This window comes from Suricata suricatta, chromosome 10 (assembly GCF_006229205.1).
Source record: "Suricata suricatta isolate VVHF042 chromosome 10, meerkat_22Aug2017_6uvM2_HiC, whole genome shotgun sequence".
In the NCBI taxonomy this organism is placed as follows: domain Eukaryota; kingdom Metazoa; phylum Chordata; class Mammalia; order Carnivora; family Herpestidae; genus Suricata; species Suricata suricatta.
In genome coordinates, this window is record NC_043709.1 from 117,858,760 (window position 1) to 117,878,596 (window position 19,837).

The 19,837-nt window shown below is 36.8% G+C and overlaps 1 protein-coding gene across 1 annotated transcript in view; it reads left to right on the top strand.

Moving 5' to 3' along the window:
- Positions 1–19,837, top strand: part of MALRD1 (MAM and LDL receptor class A domain containing 1) — a 759,741-nt gene that overhangs the window by 531,389 nt on the left and 208,515 nt on the right. The gene's annotated exons all lie outside the window — the stretch shown is intronic.

Sequence of the window (19,837 nt, forward strand, 5' to 3'; positions counted from 1 at the left end):
TAGCACTGCTAGGGATTTACCCAAGAGAGACAGAAATGCTGATGCATAGGAGCACATGTACCCCAATGTGCATAGCAGCAATGTCAACAATAGCCAAAACATGGAAAAAGGCTAAATGTCCATCACCTGATGAGTGGATCAAAAAGATGTGGTATATATACAATGGAGTGCTACATGGCAATGAGATAAAATGAAATATGGCCATTTGTAGGAAAGTGGATGGACCTCGAGGGTGTCATGTAAGCGAAATAAGTCAGGCAGAGAAGGACAGAAACCATATGTTTGCACTCATAGGTCTAACAGGAGAACAGGAGAAACCTAATGGAGGACCAGGGGGAGTGGAAGAGGGAAAGAGAGTTGGGGAGAGAGACGCGTGCAAAACCTGAGAGAGTACTGAATGCTGAAAATGAACTGAGGGTTAAAGGAGAAGGGAGAGGGTTAAAGAGGTGGAGGTGATGGAGGAGGGCACTTTTGGGAAGAACACTGGGTGTTGTGTGAAAACCAATTTGATAATAAACTATTTAAAAAAAAAAGAAGTTGGCAGGTATCGCCAGGGGACAACATCTCCCCCTGTTGGGAGCTACAGGAACAGCCTGGAGGCCAGTGTAACTTGTTAAATCCAAGCATGCAAGATGATGCAGCCACTAAAAAGAGTGACTTTAGCAATATACAGTTGATTTGTAGGGATTTACAAAGCATATTATTATAGGCAAAAAGCAATATGCAAAAGATTACATGATATGATCCATTTTTTTCTAAAACAACTCATGCTCCTTATTTGTGCTAGTGTATAACTCTACATAGATATTTCTATGAATAACTATGTAAGCATGGAGAGAGATTTTTAAAAAGGATATATATGTTACTAACTTGAATTACTTGGATGAGTATAATACTGCTGATGGTACAAAAGTTTCGTAGGCTCAGTTTAGGAAAAGGTAACAAAATAATCAATGGACATGGGAAAAGTTCTGTGCATTGTTCAAAAACAATATGAGTGATCAATTGATACCTTTTAATGAAACAATGAAAGACTATTGATGCCTATATTTATTTTCTTTTTTGAACTTTTATAGCTTGTGTGAGCTCATTAAAAGCCACATGAAAAGTTTGGAATCTGGTCATTATGCAATATTGTACACAAGGGATGTTGTCCACAGATAAAGAAAAGTAATCATTCTGAATGAACACTTTATTATCCCCTCTGTTAATCAGTACTGGGGACAGGGTATTTTTACAAAGCAGTCTGATTATATCATCCTTGATGGACTAATACGGCTCACTGAACTTGTTTAGGCATTTCTGAAACAATGGGCTGCTAAATAAATTGTAAGGACATTAATTAATTTTGACCCTCTGGGAAAAACAAAATTCTTTATGAGAAGGCCAAACAGATTCAAAGGGCCTATGGTCTTTTTCTAAACATCTCAACGTTGCTGTTAATTAAAACTGTATTTATGGATCTTTTCACTTATTGTTACCAAGGTGAAGAATTAGATCCATAAGGAGGACATTTTCAATGCCCATCACGGGCCTATTTATGAGTCTTTTCGGAGCCATTGCGGAAGCTGTGGAGGAAAACTCCGGACATTCATCCACTCTCGTGTGCACATGAATAGTGTTTAGGCTTAGGATATACAGGACTTAATGGCAAGAATGACATTTAGATGACAGGAACTAATGAAGGTATAAAACAAAAGCTTTTGTCTCTTTCTTTCCCCTTTCACTACTTTATTTTCTTTTTAATTGTATAATTAACCATGTCCACAATCAAACTCTAAAATCTGGTAGGACAGGGGTCACATATTTTGCTCTTTTTATATTCCCTCCCATATTTAAGATTGGAAATCCCTTGATAAATTCTTGTGCAGGTCTCATGTTCCTTGTCTGTCTTCTTCTGTGTTTATTAACACCAATGTATTGCGGACTAATGAATGCAACAAGCATTTCCTGAGTGCCTACTAAATACACAACGCGTTGCTAACTGAGGGTTGCGTTAACTAGACATTTGTAAAGCAACTGGGATGAAATATGCTTTCTGCTTATAGCCCACAAGCAGTTACCATTGTGCAATTCAGTATTCACAACATGAGGTCAGAAAATACTCCGAAACAGTCTTAGTGATAATAATGCTCTGATATATATAATGGCAGTTTAAAGTACTAAGTGTTCAACAAATAAAACTTACTTGCTTCTTGGCTGACAGAGCCTCGGGGCTAGGCAGAGGAAAACTCTATTTCCTTTTGAGTAGATGGTACAAGGCATTATTATTATTATTCCTACACAAGGAACAAGGAAAACTATATGACTTGTGGCCTGTATCATGAATAAGAAAGCCATAACTGAACCCCTGGTGTATGGAGTCTAATCCAGGCCCACTCCGGGCCATCTGGTAGCGTACTTTGTCCTTAATGGATATTCACTGTTGTGTTGTTTACTCTAGTGAGAGTGTTAGGAAATAATTTAGGAGTTTACCATTAGACAGTTTTATAAATTTTGATGTATCAAGCTCTTGCTTGAGTCTCCTTAATCTCTATATTTAGGGCCACTTAACTTCTATTTCAGTCTAGGTAATATTACCATGTCACTCTCATCTCTGATAGAGGGAGACTCTCGTATTCATTTGCTTGGCATGAGTAGGGCTTGGTCAAGGATACAGTTAGATATATAAATCCCACCTTCACGGGGCGCCTGGTTTGCTCAGTCAGTTGAACCTCTGACTCGGCTTTTGGCTCAGGGCATGATCTCAGGGTCTGTGGGACTGACCTCACATTCAACTCTGCTGATAGCACAGAACCTGCTTGGGACACACACACACACACACACACACACACACACACACACACACACTCTCTCTCTCTCTCTCTCTCTCTCTCTCTCTCTCTCTCTCTCAAAATAAATAAAAAAAAATTTAAGCCAACCTTAATTCACTAGTTTACCAGACTCACTGATCTTACTTACTTACACTCATGTGTACACACACACACACACACACACACACACACACACACACACAGTTATTATTAGATAATAAAATGTATTATATCACATTTTTAAACCCATCACATTCCAAATCTAATAATTGGATCAGAAATTTTTCTGATCTCCCAGGAAAAGGCAGGCAAGATGGAATCAGGATGAATGGAATAAAAATAGCAGAAATTCCAATCTCGGGAAACACTGTTCACTATAGGTCTTTCCAAGGGAGCTACACAGATATTGTAGGATCAAAATAAAAAAAATATTGTTCTGGATAGAATTTGTCCCCCCAGAATTCATGTGTTGAAGCCCTAACCCCCAATGTGACTACGTTCTGAGATAGGGCAAAAACGTAATTAAGGTTAAATGAGGTCTTAAGTGTGGGTCCATAATCTAATAGGACTATGTCCTTATACAAAGAGAAAAGGACACCAAGGATGTGCACACACACAGGAACGACCATGTGAGGTTACAAGGAGAAGCCTCTAAGCAAAAGAGAGAAGCCTTGGGAAAAAGCAACCCTCCAGTACCTCCGTCTTGGACTTTCAGCCTCCGCGACTGTGAGAAAATGACTTTCTGCTGTTTAAGCCACCCAGTTTGTGGCCCTTTTTTATGGGAGGCAGAGCTGACTTATACAAATACCAACAAAGGTTGTGAAGAATTCTTTAGAGGAACTCCCTGAAAACCAGGACTCAGGTCCCCTAAATCAGACCACTACCTTCTAAAGATAATCAGACATGGACCTGGGAAGAGATTACCATGACGTCACAACAGCATAAAAAAAGAGGCAGAATCATTCTTGGATTTACACAGGATCAGCGCTATAGGTTTGCAGGGGGAAATAAAGAAAAAGAAATCCGTCCAAAAGAAAGAATTGGAGCATCACTTCTTGCCTGTCTGCTTACTTACTTACCCCTTAGTCCCACCATCAAAGAGAGTGGTTCTCACATGTGGGAACATACCAGAACCATCTGAAGAGTTAAAAGAAAATACTAGTATCTTTATCTGTCCACAAAGATCCTGGTTAATTGGGTAGTTTCATGGCCTGAGCATCAAGATTTTTAAGAATTAGTTATAAGATTTTAGTGTGTAGCTGAAGTCAGGAAGCACTTCCCTACAGAGAAGCATGCATCCCCAGCCCACTTCTGTAGCCCTTGCATTTCCTTCTCCCAAGGGAGAAGCCCTTCAGGAAAACAGTTCTGTCTAACAGCAGTGGAAATTCTTTCAAGTTACCTGCACTAAGCAATGAAAGCCTTCATTCAGCAGTTTCAATGAATCACCAAAAATCATCAGGCAATTAAAGACAGGCAATATCAACGAAAGAGAGATACGAAGATGTGAAAAGACAACCATTATCCTGGAGGAAATAGATGGCTCAATGAAGTGGACATTTATTATTTTTGCTCCTTGCTCTTTTGAAAACTGTTAATGTGTTTATTTAATACTGAGCTGTAGGACTGCATCTTATCCTGCTTCTCACGGACTTAGGAAGAAAGCTGCCAATCAGATGTATGCCCGGTGGAGACTGATTCAGAAGCAAGCAGCAATGATCCACTTCCTTTTACCCAGCATGCTGTACGTGATTATAACCATTTTATAACCATTTTTCTTGCAAAATGATATAAAAAGTTATATATAAACACATGCATACATATATAATATACATCATATATAATATATAACATATAATATATGATGTATATAATATATATGATATACCCATATGACCCAACAGGATGCATTATAAATAATATGTATCCTATATGCCCCAATAGGCTGCATATTAATATATATTTATTATATTCTATATCATATATAATTATATAATATATAATATATAATTATTACATATAATAATATGCAACCTTTTGAGGCATATAGGTAGCTCAGTTGGAGGATCATGCGACTCTTGATTCAAAGTTATGATTTCAAGTCTCACATTGGGCATAGAGCCTAGTTAAAATTAAAAAAATATATATGCATCCTATTGACCAGAAATTTAATTACAAAACGAAAATATAATTATTTTTAAATGTAAAATGCTAGTTATGAAAAAATTAAGTCTAATCTTGTAGAACCATATGCTGATGTTCTTAGAGGAGATCTAGTTTGATATGTAGGATTACTTTCAAATTAGTGGCGTTGAGGTTATAGACCGTAATACAGAGGAAGCAAGACTGACCGTGGGCTGAAATTGTTGAGCAGGGTCCTGGGCAGGTAGATGTTCATTATAATATTCCTTCTATTTTAGTAGAAATTTGAGATTTTCCAGAAAAGATGTTTAAAAAACTTGTTCCCTCAAAATATGACTGTGGCTTAAACAAAGTGAGAGACTCCTGACAATGTGACATGTAGCATGAAATAGGACCTGGGTAGCTGGAAACACCAAAGGAATTGTAAAAGGTAGAAGTGAAGACACAGAAATGATAATAATAAAAGTAATCTCTTCCCTAGGTCTTCAAATTATACTGAGATAGATCAAAGAACTTAATTTATAAATCCCTCTTTTATCTAATCCTTCAATAATATGTTAGAATTTATTATGATGCCAGTTCAGGACAGATTTCTGTTCAAAATTTGATGTTTTTTGGATACTCCAAGGGGAGTTAATTACTAATGTACCATAATAATAATAATAATCACACAAAAGTTTGAGAAGAGTATTAAAAAGAAACGTGATTTGTGTAATACTTCAGCTACCACTTTAAAAATACGTGTGATTAAATGGAAAATAAAATGATAAATATTGGTAAGGTGAAAAAGTCTTCTTTCCCCATTTATTCATTGAATAAATAATTGTTGAGTCCATTTTTTGCCAGCCACTCTTTTAGGTACTTAGAATACTTAGAAAGCCTGCATTACTGCTTTCAGGTTGAATGAATGTTGAATAGTTGCTCTTTTAATCCATTCGTTCAAATCCAAGGAAAATAATTTTTTTAAACACAATAAGGAGAAATTTCAAAGGGATGTAGAAAAAGGGAATGAATATCAGTTAAATGTCTTCTAAGAGTCAGGCAGTGTAAAAGAGGATATTATCTCATTGAATCTTTTTAAAACACTGTGACATGGAAGATATAAATTCTTAGAAAAATTTATAAAGTTGATTAAGTCCATGGGCGTGACCGAGCAGGGTACTTGAATATCAAACTCTCTGTCTCAAAAGACTTTTCTTCTATTGCCTATACTGTCCAATATGATAGCCACTAGCACACAAACTACTAAGCCCTTGAACTGTGGCTGGTCCAAATTGAGATGTGCTATAAGAGTAAAACACACATTGGACTTCAAAGATGTAGTAGAAAAAGGACAACTAAATATATACCAATAATTTTCTGTATATTCATTATATATTGAAATAACCCTTTGGATACATTGGGTTAAATAAAATATATTACTAAAACTTCACCTATTTCTTTTTACTCTTTTATTTTTTTTTTAATTTTTAATGTTTTTTTACTTTTGAGAGAGAGAAAGGAAGAGCATGAGTGGGGAAGAGGCAGAGAGAGGGAGACACAGAATCCAAAGCAGGCTCAAGGCTCTGACCTGTGTGCACAAAGCCCAACACAGGGCTTGAACTCATGGACCATAAGATCATGACCTGAACTGAAGTTGAGTGTTTAACCAACTGAGCCATCCAGGAGCCCCTCTTTTTACTCTTTCAAATGTGGCTACTAAAAATTTGAAGACTACATATATGGCTCACAGTATGTTTCTATTGGACAGTCTTATTCTTTAGTACACAGCAGGCATAGGGAGGGCTTTCTTGTCTACAAAGTGACTAAAACACTAGACTCAACTAAAGAAATACTAGAAAGTAACCATGTCTGGATACCTTTGAAGATGGGCGATCTCTAGTTTCTGAATTCACACACTGCTAACTAGGACTTACAAAGATGATCAATTCAGCTTCCAATCTACTTTAAGTACAAGGTGGTTACAAAACAAAGTGGTGTGATTGTAGTAATTTAATCCAATATATTATCTTCAGAATATTTCATTATGTATATTAACAGAGTACATCCATTAAACAGTGACACACAGTCTTCTTATGATATCAGCAATTTCCATGTCCAAAAAGAATGGTTATGATGTCATTGCTCAAATATGATAGTACTTTGTTCCATAATTTTCAGGTTCATTATTTCATTTTACAAGTATCCATGCATTGTAGTTTGCCAAATTCATATTTATTTATAGACTTTATTTCTCAGTAAAATAATGAACCATTAAACTTGTTCCTTTCTATCTTCTCAAAAACTTTTCTCTTTGTGTTTACCCTTTCTTTCTAAGTTTCCTCAAATTGCCTCTCTATTACCATATCATAATTTTTGCCTTCAAACATCACAGTTTTCTTACCTTGAAAAAAACTAATCTTTTAGCCTCAACTTCACTTTTAAGTACTATTGTGTTTTTTTATTCTTATATCTCAAATTGTCATTCCCCACACTTTTATTTGTATTCTATACCAAAACATACACTTCTTCTTTGGTTCCCTACAGTGTGTCTTCGGCAAAAATTATTTCCTCAGCAAATAACAATTGGCCACCCACTCTTGGTCACTGATCTGAATACTGTAGTGATGTGTGTTTACCAAAATACTCCCAGCATTCATGGAGCTTACGTCCTAACTCCTTGAAGATTTCATGATTTTATAATCATACTGACCCGATTCTTATGTTGCTCTTTCACACTACTGATCAAGCATACCTTCTTGAAGTTTTCACCTGCAGAGGTCTGTGATATGTGTTTCCTAATGTTATGTTTATCTTTGATGCTTTCTCTTCTTCCTTCTAAAACCTAAATGTGTTACCCTGTATTCTGACTTTTACTGTTTGTACCTCTTCCTATACTTTCTACTTGCTCAGGGGTTTTATTCTTTCAATGCTCAAAATTTGCAAACTTCTGCATGCGTCTAGTCTCTATTTCCATGTTCTTGTCTCACATTTTCAGTTGTCAGCTAAATAATTACCAATGTCTCCAAGTCACAATTCCAAACTCAGACTTAACTTCCTTTAAGAAAGAATCTCTTCCTGCTGCTCCTAATATTTCTGTTATTGACACTGTTATTGTTTAACACAATTCTTCCTCAATTTCACAATCATTCAGCCCTTTATTTTCAGCTTATGTGTTTTTACTTCTTTACATTTTCACTTCTTTCATCGTACGTCACTCTTGGGCTATTGCAAATGTCAAGGAAACCCATCTCCAATGCAAATATTCTCCTAAATCAGGCCATTCTTTACACAGATGCAGAATTAATATTCCCAAATGGTGACTTCTGATCCTGCAGATGATCAGAAGCCCTTCAATGACTTGTAGGGCAATGTTGAGGGCTTTCCAAGTTCTTCCCCAAGTTGAATTTCTGATCTTAATTTTCCCACAAACTCTTGTGTTCTTGTTCCTCAGATATGTTCTGGGTGTTTTAAATGTCAACTTTTGGTCATATCATTGTTATACCTTGAGTTGTGATTTGTGGTTGATAGTGAATATATTGTGCCGGGTAAAAAGGACTAAAGTAAACAGGCCTCCTTTGTGAACTTTTCTGTTTAAAGAAGTAAGGTCACGTTTACCATGTACTGTTTATACTATTACTATTACAGCAGGAATCAGCAAGTATAATTTCCTGTGATGCCCTGGTTCCTCTGGCATCTCCCTTGTTGTGTTTTGGTTCCCAAGCAACTTCTACTGCTTTTCTATTCTTTATTTTAGAGAGACAGAGTAGATGCACACATGCAAGCAGTGGGGGGAGGGGCAGAGGGAGAGAGAATCTTTTTTTTTATTTTTATATTTATATTTTTAGAGAGTGGGTGGGGAGAAGAGAGAGAGAAGGAAACAAAGAATCTGAAGCAGACTCCAGGCTCCAAGCTGTCAGCATGGAGCCCAACCTGGGAATCAAACCCATGAACTACAAGATCATGAGCTGACCCTTACTTGGACCCTTAACCAACTGAGCTACCCAGGTGCCCCAAGAGAGAGAATCTTAAGCAGGATCCATTCTCAGTGTGGGGTCCAACACAGGGTCCTATAACCCTGAGATCTTAACCTGAGCCAAAATCAAGAGAGTCAGATGCTCAACCAACTGAGCCACCCAAGTGCCCTCCCTAGCAACTTCTTAAATAAGGTCAGAGAGGGGCATCTGGATGGCTCAGTCAGTTAAGCAGCCTGCAGACTCTTGATTTCAGCTCAGGTAATGATCTGACAGTTTGTGGCTTCCAGCCCCACACTGGGCTCTGTGCTAACAGTGCAGAACCTGCTTGGGATTCTCTTTCCTGTCTTTCTTTTCTCGTTCTGTTCCTACCCCACTTGCTCTCTCTCAAAATAAATAAATAAACTTAATTTAAAAAATTAATATTAGACCCGAGAGATGGAGTTTTTTTCTGTTGCAGCACCTGCTAATATATAGGAGCCTATTGGCATGGTGGTGAGGAGGAGACGTGTTGAGTGGAAAGGTCAGGGTAATGGAAGCCTTTCACGACTCTGTGTTCTATCAGTCTTCTAGTGAGCAGGTGCTCTCTCACTGCGGCCTTCACAAGCACTTCTAAGTTGTCCCTCTCTCAGGTAACATAGGAATTCTAGACCTTTTTAAGAGATAAGCACACATCAAAATGGCTACTTTTCCCTTTCCCCCAGAAAAGAAGCAGGGGATTTTTTTTTTCCAGTCTTCGCTTGAAGGGCTTGGTAGGAGCGGGAACTTGGTAGGGCTTCTGGGTATAATGCTTTGGAGATGCTTTTTAGGCTCATCGCCCCGAGTTCATGTCTCTCAAGCTTTTCCTCACTGAGCCTCCAGACATTTGTTAATTACAGGTTACGATTCCCTCACCCAGGGCTGGCTCCATTAGTGTTTCCTGATCCTGTGGTTTTGCTCCACTAAATTGTGATTCTCTGCGTCTGTCTTTCTGTCTCCAGTGGTTTCCCCTGTGATGTCTACTCTAATTCTCTGCTAGATGTAAGAAGAGTTTTTAATTTTTAGTTTGGCTTTTTTGTTGTTGGGAAGATGAGACTGTGCTTCCTTAGCTTCTTCCATGCTACAATGGAAACCAGAAGTATCCTCTTACTGGTTTTTAAGAATGAACTTTTGCCACTCTAAACTGCTTTCTGTACCTATTACCATCTCTGTTATATTCTTTAACATCTTAATATAATTGACATGTTTTTATAAAGTCTATTCTCCCAATTTAAGCCGTCTTTTATCAGTTGAACCACATGGCATTTACAACCTACAACATGTAATATCATAGGCTCAAAATAAATCCAGTGAGCTGTATATTATTATTATTATTGTCCCATTTGATAGATGATGAATATGAGACACAGTGGGAATTCAGTAATTTCCCCAAAGTCATACACTTGCAAGTGTCAGAGTTTGGATTTGAACCCAGATAGTCTGACCCAGAATTTGTCTTCTAAATGGTCCATGCTGTTGGCTTTTTTGTTTGTTTGTTAGATTTTGTGTGTTTCATATTTTCCCAGCTATAACTTGTCCATCTCTTTAACATCCAAATACAAGACATGGTGCCTTCTCTGTAGTAGCTATCCAATCGGTAACTTATGATGGGTTGTCTGTCTTCTACTACTAGAGTCATCTTTATATCTATTTTCTGAATTTCCCAGGAGAGTAGCGCTAATTTGCAACTTTGTCCTAAGCATTTTACATGTAGCATATCACCTGTAAACCCCATGAGGTAAAGTACCTACTATAATAATCTCTTTTTTGGGTGCCTGGGTGGCTCAGTAGGTTAAGCTTCCGACTTTGACTCAGGTCATGATCTCCCAGTTCATGGGTTCAAGCCCCTCGTCAGGTCTGTACTGACAGCTCAGAGCTTAGAGCTGCTTCAGATTCTGTGTCTCCTTTCCTCTCTGCCCCTCTCCTACTCGTGCCCTGTCTCTCTCTCTCAAAAATAAATAAACACTAACATTTTTTAAAATATCTCTTTTTGCTTCTGAGTCCGAGGGAATTTACATAGGTTGTGCAAGACCACATACCTAATAAGCAGTATAGTCAGGATTTGAATGGAAGCCTCCAGCTATTGGACAACACTGCCCACAGTTTCTACTTATTACACACTCATTAAAGTAACCTGATAATACTATTTTCTGTTTCAATGAAAATAAATCTTCTTCTCATTTGCTTTCCACACTCTTTCAGGTAAAATGGCTCTGAAATCTAAAAATGGCAAAACTCCTACCATTTCTCATTTACCTAAAGGGATTATATTAAACTTTATTAATTCTGCCTTCCTACTTGACTAGGAAACAAGTTTTCTTTTTAATCTCAATTTGGCAAATAAAGTCAAGTTACATAAATGCTATTAAGCAAATGCACATTTCTAAAGGCATCTTGACAAGACAATGACACATAAAGAGGTTCTTCAGAGTTCTTTCATTATTATCATTAAGAGACTCCGAATCCTTTGTCTCTGCCTACATTTATAGGAAGAGCCAACCAATTCGCTTCATATAGCACCTTCATGTGATTGAGGTAGTCTCGCTGCTGAGCAAATTAAAAGCTTTCGCAATAAGATAGATATATCCCATTTTGGCACATCTCACCTGTAAGCTACATTTTTATATCATGTCAATGATTACTGAGAGGAACTGTTTATAGCACCATGATTTAGAAATAGTAAATAGTGTTAAAATGATACATCTTTTTGAAAAAGTGTTTTTTAATAGGTAATAATTACTCTGAGCAAAAGGTAATGCCTGAAAAATAAACTGTTAGAAAAGGTAGAAATAAAGAAATGCCAAATCTGTTTACTATATAGCCTTTCAAAAAGCAAACCAAAGTGATGTAATGAAACACGTTTTCGTCAAATGCCATAAAAAAATTTCTGTTGACTCTAGAGTCACAGGATCTGTGGGTGCCGTTTTGACGACTTTAAGGACACTCGTTCTGTCTCTGAGCATGTTTGTATTTCACGGCCTTTAAAACTTGCACACGAAAAGAGGATTGAGGGCATTTCAACAGATAATCATTGTATCCCCTTCTGTTGTAGGGTGAGGGACAGGCAGAAATGATAGAGGATGTGGAACCAAGCCAAGTAAGTCTAACTCTGAACAAGGGAGCATTTGCTGTTTTGAAAGAGAGGCAGACTGCATCGCATTAAAAAAAAAAACATTAGGCAGCTTTATTGTGTGAACAAGAATAAAAAAGACTAAAATTGCCTACAATTTAAAGTGGGAAGTGGATTCAGACCACTTGAAGTGGGAAATTGTCTTTTATGATGTGACCCTAGTACAAGTGAGTGTGATTCTTCTGAGGGCACTGGAGCTGAAAAATATAGTATTAACTGTCTTTTTATAAAAGAAGTGTCAAATTTATTACCTTATGACATAATAACTCGATGAAACATTTTCAAAACTCAAGATTGTAGCTAATAACATCTAAAAGGCAAATAGGAGTCTTTACTGCACGCCAACACCAAAGTGAAAAAGAATGCCCACGAGGCACACCGATAGATTCAGAATGTGGCTAATATATTTTGGCACTCTAATGTCAAATAACAGTGGTATTCTGAAGAAAGTGATGCTGAATTTACACTATTTGACACTAATTGGCCCCGGTTTTTGTTTTTTTTAATGTTTGTCTTCTTTTGAGAGAGGCAGAAAGTCAGAGCGTGAGTGGGACGGGGTAGAGAGAGAGGGAGATAAAGTCTGAAGTAGGTTCCAGGCTCTGAGCTGTCAGCACAGAGCCTGACACGGGGCTCAAACACAGGAGCTGTGAGATCACGACCTGAGCTGAAGTTGGACGCTTAACCGACTGAGCCCCCCAGGCCCCCCAGTGGCCCCAGTTTTTTTTTAATGCATGTAATTCTTTAAAGAGTTTTTAAGGTGAAAGTTGAATATTATTGAGAAACTTCCATCCAGGTCCTGGTTTTAACTAATATATGGCATAAAAATCTGTATGCTAGGAATCTTAAGAACTTGTAATCCTAAAACCTGTACAAAGCAAATTGAAGTATTACACTGAAATGCACAGAAACTGTCAGGAGGCCAAGTTTAGGGAGAGGTAACATTCAGACATATTTAATAAATACCCACATTCCAGAGTACTACATCTGGCAGTATTTAATTCAAGTTTAACAAATGTAATTGAACACATTCTGATATAATATGTCAGAATTAAATAACTTTTAAAATGGCCAACAGAAAGCTGTAAAACAGTCTCAAATCAAACCAGATATCAAAAAATCCTATTTCTTTAGAAGTGTATCCCTTGAATGTTGGGGAAAGTAAGCATTGGGAAAAATATAGTATAGGAAATGAAGGTGGTTGATCATTCCACAGAGTCACATATAAATAAAGTCAAGTGGTTCAATGATTTACCATTAAATTTTAAATAAGTTGTGGCAGTTGAGACTTTTAAGCGTTATTATCTCCTTTAACAAATTTGGAACTTTGTATGGGAAGCTAGATTGACTTCCCCAAGGATTTTGCTACATATATAAATAGGTAGCTCTCAAAAAAAGTAACTGAAAGTTTATAAATGATTGAAAGTGGGTCTAGTCTGAATGTGCTAGATAAAGAATGAGTCCATTTCTGAAAATATAATTCAGTGTAAGCTTTTATAACTTTGTGATACAGTACATAGTTCTGGGATAATTCATATATTTCTATTAATAATTTGAAGAGGCTAAGCAAGTTTTCACCTTTCTGATTCTGAAGAAAAAAATATGGCATTGCAACACATCTATTCCCCTTACAAAGTCAAGCTGGAATATGCTAGAGTTCTAGAATTAAAAATCCACAATGACTAAATTTGCAATGGTTGCTTCTAAATTGCCAGGCAGAGTTTTGTATTCTTAAATTTTAAGATGGATAAAAATTCATATTTGCATGCATTACTACGTCAGCCAGGAACTAACTTGGGTAATTTTTGTGTTTCGCTGCAAGATTTTATAAAACCAAATTGAATATGCAAATTAGAAGAGGCTAAGTTGAGTAGACTTTTAAATTTTTTTATGTCTTTTATTTATTTTTGAGAGACAGAGAGAGATAGTGCGAGCAGGGGAGGGTCAGAGAGAGAGGGAGACACAGAATCTGAAGCAAGCTCCAGGCTCTGAGCTAGCTGTCAGCACAGAGCCCGACGCGGGGCTCGAACCCACGAACTGTGAGATCATGACCTGAGCCGAAGCCGGCCGCTTAACCGACTGAGCCACCCAGGCGCCCCTGAGTAGACTTTTAAAATTCACCCAGAGTCCCCTAACTAACAATCAGAATTGCTGCCTTTGATGCTGAGTCTTACATAATAACAGTTTGTCTTGTGCTGAAATAAATATGCCTCGGTGAATGGATGGATTATTGTCATCCCCAGTGAATTTACATTTTTTTACATTAAGCTACAAGACAACAGCCCTAAAATGCAAACATTATATTGTTCTACATTCTTTGCATTGATGCCCTGTCTTTACCGAGCTGGTTTTCAGTAGTTACTATGACAAAAGTACTGGGGAGAATAAGAGTGGGGTAGGAAATAGAGGTGGCCATGTTCAATGTGATTTCAAGGTTTGAGAGTTTGGGCTATGCCTAATAAGTACACACTCCATTGGCAAGTAATTGTAGTTATTTATGAATGACTTTTTTCCCCAATTTGTGTGTATAAGTCTTTTGAATGACTGCAGTATTGTTTTTTGTAATTTTTTAAATGTTTTTATTCATTTTGGGGAGGGAGTGAGACAGCATGAGCAGGGGAGGGTCAGAGAGAGGGAGACACAGAATCTGAAGACAGGCTCCAGGCTCTGAGCTAGCTGTCAGCACAGAGCCTGATGCAGGGCTCGAACCCATGAACCGTGAGATCATGACCTAAGCCAAAGTCAGATGTTTAACTGACTGAGCCACCCAGGTGCCCCATATTGTTAAAATATTAACAAGTGCTTCATTGTTTGGACTTACTTAATAAACAAAACCAAAATATTGCTTTCCACCTGGGGTCCCATGAAAAAATTAGTGAGGCACTGAGAATGCTGTGACCATAGTTACATGAGGAGCCCAGAGCCAGTGACTACGGATGGAAAATTTGAGTAGACTGCATTCAGGTTGCCATGAGAAGTTAAAAACCTACCTTTTAGAAATAAGTATTACATGATTAAAATTATTCAAAAAAAAGGTGCCTGGGTGGTTTAGTCAGTTGAGCATCTGACTTCGGCTCCGGTCATGATCTCACAGTTCATGAGTTCAAGCCTTGTGTTGGGCTCTGTGCTGGTGGCTCAGAGCCTGGAGCCTGCTTCCGATTCTGTGTGTTCCTGTCTCTCTGCCCCTCCCCCGCTCATGATCTGTCTCTCTTTCTCTCTGTCTTTCAAAAATAAATAAATGTTTAAAAATTATTCAAAAGAGACATCTGAATTAGTGAAGGCTTAATGCATTTATTTAGTTAAAGGAAGAAATTTACCAACATACAAGACTTTAAATCAGAATCTAATTTTTAAAACTGATTAGATTTGTGCCCATGGACACAATTACTTCTTTCTCCACTACTCTATTTGCTTTCAACATCAGGGTAGCAGTAAAGCATGGAAAGACATATATTTAAAGTCTGAGTTATACAGAATTTGCTTGTGAGGTAGAAGTATATTAGTTCTCATTATGTATGTCATACTATTTAAGAGCTGAGCTGTGAAATGCAGCTTTATACAAACATACTTAATGGTAATTTACCTCGTTTGGAATTAGGTCAAGGCTATTTCTTCATACCCAAAATAGGATGAATAGATTCCTGTGATTTGCTTTAACTATGTAAGTAAAGTTATTATTATAGCTAATTGGACGATTCTATATTATCCTTATTCAGGATAGCGTTGTAAAGTTTGTCTAATATTGTACTCCAGGTGCATTGGGCCTTAAGAGTGTAAAAGGCAATAAGATGAGGGCACACTTTGGTGTTCTTATTTAATCAAAGATAGCATAGATTTAAAGAATGCATGTTCTTAATGAATAACTCATAGTTTTTAGTAGATGTGACAGGTGGAGTCTACATGTATATTGGCTGTGCATGTCTTCATTTTCCCAATAAGAAAACAAACATATGACATCCTAGGAAAGAAATAGGAAAGAAAACTTTTCTGTGGCTGAACTAAAAGTTGTGTACAATTTTCCTAATCCAATATTTGTTAGTACATTCATTTCACAAAACAGGATAGAAGACAGTTTGCTCATGAAAGCCAGGAAAATTTTCAGCTGGTTTCCACTACTATTTTATATTGAGGAAAATCTTGCAGCAGTAATTCACATGTCATGTTCCTTGGTTATTTTTCTTGATTAAGATTTTTTTTAATTTTGCCAGACTTTATGAAGTATTTTAAGGGAAGAGAAATATTTTCAGTAAGGAGCTTAAAAAAAAATGCAAGTCACTTCCAGTGTCTGATTTGGCATGTAAGGAGCTTGGAAGTCATTATTTCCTTCCTCATAATAAGAAAAAAAAATAATGAAGCTGAATGAACTAAGAATCAACAACTTTTTTTAAGATTTATTAGAAAATTGAGGTCTCAAGGCAAACTACTCCCAACTTGGAGATGAGAAGGTGGAAACAAAAAGTCACAACTTAACTGGAGCAGACAACCATGAACAGAAACTTCTACAGCAGTTAGTGTGGGGCAAAAATCCTAAACTATAACCGATGAATTGCTGCAGGCTCACTGTGGATAAATTGGAGAGATAGTCCAGCGGGATTCAGTGTCACGGAGTCCCCACACTTTTGTAAGTTTTAAATTCAGTAGCCTGAAGATCAGAGAAAACTCCTTTCTGCTTTCAGCATCTACTCTGAAAATTTCCCAAAGCATTCTATACTTCGTAACAAAGCCTGCCTTTAAGAGAAACTATTTTACCAGCATGTTACTGACCTAAGGGAAGAGATACCCAATGATGTTTAAGAGATGGGAGAGATTACTGGGAAATTCTGTTACATTTCCTGTACTATTCATAAGTGGCATAGTGATATTTTAAAGAGGACTTGGGTTAATTGTAATGTATATTGCAAACTCACAGTCCACAACTAGAAAGGTTTAAAAATGTATATAATTGGTATGCTGAGATGATAAAAAATGAAATCATATGCTCAATGAAAGTCAGAGAATACCAAAAATGAGTGAATGAAGAAAAAGAATAATGACCGTGATTAGCAAATAATAAACAAATAAGGTAAATGTTAATTCCAAGTCTCTCAATAATCAGATTAAATGTTGCTAATCTATATTCACCAGTCAAAAGACAGAGACAGAGAAAATAAAACCAAAACAAAAGAACCATGTATCTTCATGGGTTAAGAAACCCACTTGTAGGATGGACCTTGAGGGTGTCATGCTAAGTGAAATAAGCCAGGCAGAGAAGGACAGAAACCATATGTTTGCACTCATAGGTCTAACAGGAAAAGAGGAGAAACCTAATGGAGGACCAGGGGGAGGGGAAGAGGGAAAGAGAGTTGGGGAGAGAGAGGGACGCAAAACTTGAGAGACTATTGAATGCTGAAAATGAACTGAGAGTTGAAGGGGAAGGGGGAGGGGGGAAAAGAGGTGGTGGTGAGGGTGGAGGGCACTTATGGGGAAGAGCACTGGGTGTTGTATGGAAACCAATTTGACAATAAACTATTAAAAAACCAAAATTAAATAATAAAACATTTAAAATTTAAAAAAAGAAACACACTTGTAGTATAAATACATAGGTAAATTAAAGGTGAAAGAATGGGAAATAAATGGAAAGAATGGAAAAAGATGCTATGTCAACATTAATAAAAAGAAAGTAGCAATGGCTACATTAATTTCAGACAAAGAAGACTTTAGAAGAAGGAGAATTATCAGGGATAAAGATGGGATTATAAAATAATAAAAAGGTCATTACTCTAAGAAGACAAAACACCCTTCAATGGGTAAGACCCTAACATCAAACCTTCAAAATACACAAAGCAAACCTAATAGCACTGCAAGGAGATATGGAAGACTCCACTATTTTAGCTGGATTCTTCAACACTCCTCCGTCAGGAATAGGGCTATAGACAGAAGTCAGTAAGGATATAGTTAAGCTGAACAGCACCATCAATCAACTGGATACTTTTGGCATTTTTGAATTCTTCATCCAACAACAGCAGAATATACTTTCTTCTCAAGCTCACATGAAACATTCACCAAAACTGACCACTTTTGGGCCATAAAACACACCTTAACAAACTTAAATCCTAAATGTGCATTCTCAGACCACAGTGGAATTAAGGTAGAAATCAATAACCAATATAACTAAAAATCACATAATACTTGGAGACTCAATAAGTAGACTACTAAATAACATGAGTCAAAGAAACAAAATCTCAAGAGAAATTTTGAAATATTTTGAATTAAATGGAAAAGCAAATACAACGTGTACCAATGGGGGGGATTCAGTGAAAATGATGTATAGAGGGGAATTTTTAGCCTTGAATGTGTATATTAGAAGAAAGATCTAAAAACCAATCATCTGTTTGCAGCTTAGTAAACTCTGAAGAGTAATTTAAATCCAAGATAAACAGATATAAAGAAGTAATAAGGATTAAAGTAGAAATTAATAAAATTGAAATCAGGAAATCATAAAATAAATAATCCAGTTAAGAAATGTGCAGAAGACATGAATAGACATTTTTTCAAAGAAGACATCCAAATGGCTAATAGACAAATGAAAAGATGGTATACATCACTCAACATCAGGGAAATAGAAATCAAAACCACAATGTGATATCACCTTCTACCTGTCAGATTGACTAGAGTTAACAACACAGGAAACAACAGTTGCTGCAAGGAGGTGGAGAAAGGGGAACCCTCTTAAACTGTTGGTGAGAATGCAAACTGATGCAACCACTCTGGAAAACAATAGGGAGGTTCCTCAAAAAGTTAAAAATAGAACTACCCTATGATCCAGCGATCGCACTACCAGGCATTTATCCAAAGGATACAAAAATACTGACTTGAAGGGATACATGCATCCTGAGGTTTATAGCAGCATTATGAACAGTAGCCAAATTATGGAAAGAGCTCAAATGTCCATCAATTGTTGAATGGATAAACAAGTTTATATATATATAACAATATTACTCAGCCATAGAAAGAATGAAATCTTGTCATTTGCAATGATGTGAATGGAGCGCGAGTGAATTATCTTAAGCAAAATAACTCAGATAAAGACAAATACCATATGATTTCACTCATGTGGAATTTAAGAAATGAAAGAGATGAGCATGGGGGGGGGGAAGAGGCCAACCACAGAATAGATTTCTAATTATAGAGAACAAACTGAGGGTTGCAGGAGTGGAGGTGAGTGAGGGAATAGAATAAATGAGTGATAGGTATTAAGCAGGCCATTTGTGATGAACATTTGGTGTTATATGTAAGTGACGAATAACTAAATTCTACTCCTGAAACTAATATACTATATGTTAACTAACTAGAATTTAAATTAAGACTTAAAATAAACTCGTAGAGAAAATAAAAACCAAAAGCTAGGTCTTTGAAAAGATTAATAAAATTGAAGAGCTTCTTGCCATACAAACTAAAAAACAAAACAAAAGAAAAACAAATTTTTAATGATCAGAAATAAAAGGTGAACCATCATTACTTACCCATGGGCACTACAAAGATAATAAAAATTATGTACAACTGTATGACCACAAATCAGATAATTTAAGTAGGCCAATTGCTTCAAAGACACAATCTACCAAACTCACATGAGAAATAGATAATCTGAACAAGCCTGCATCTGATGAAAAAATTGCATACATATTTAAAAATCTTCTGAATACAAGGCACCTGGGTGGCTCTGTTAAGCACCTAACTTTGGCTCAGGTCATGATCTCACAGTTCATGAGTTCGAGCCCTGTGTTGGGCTCTGTGCTGACCTCTTGGAG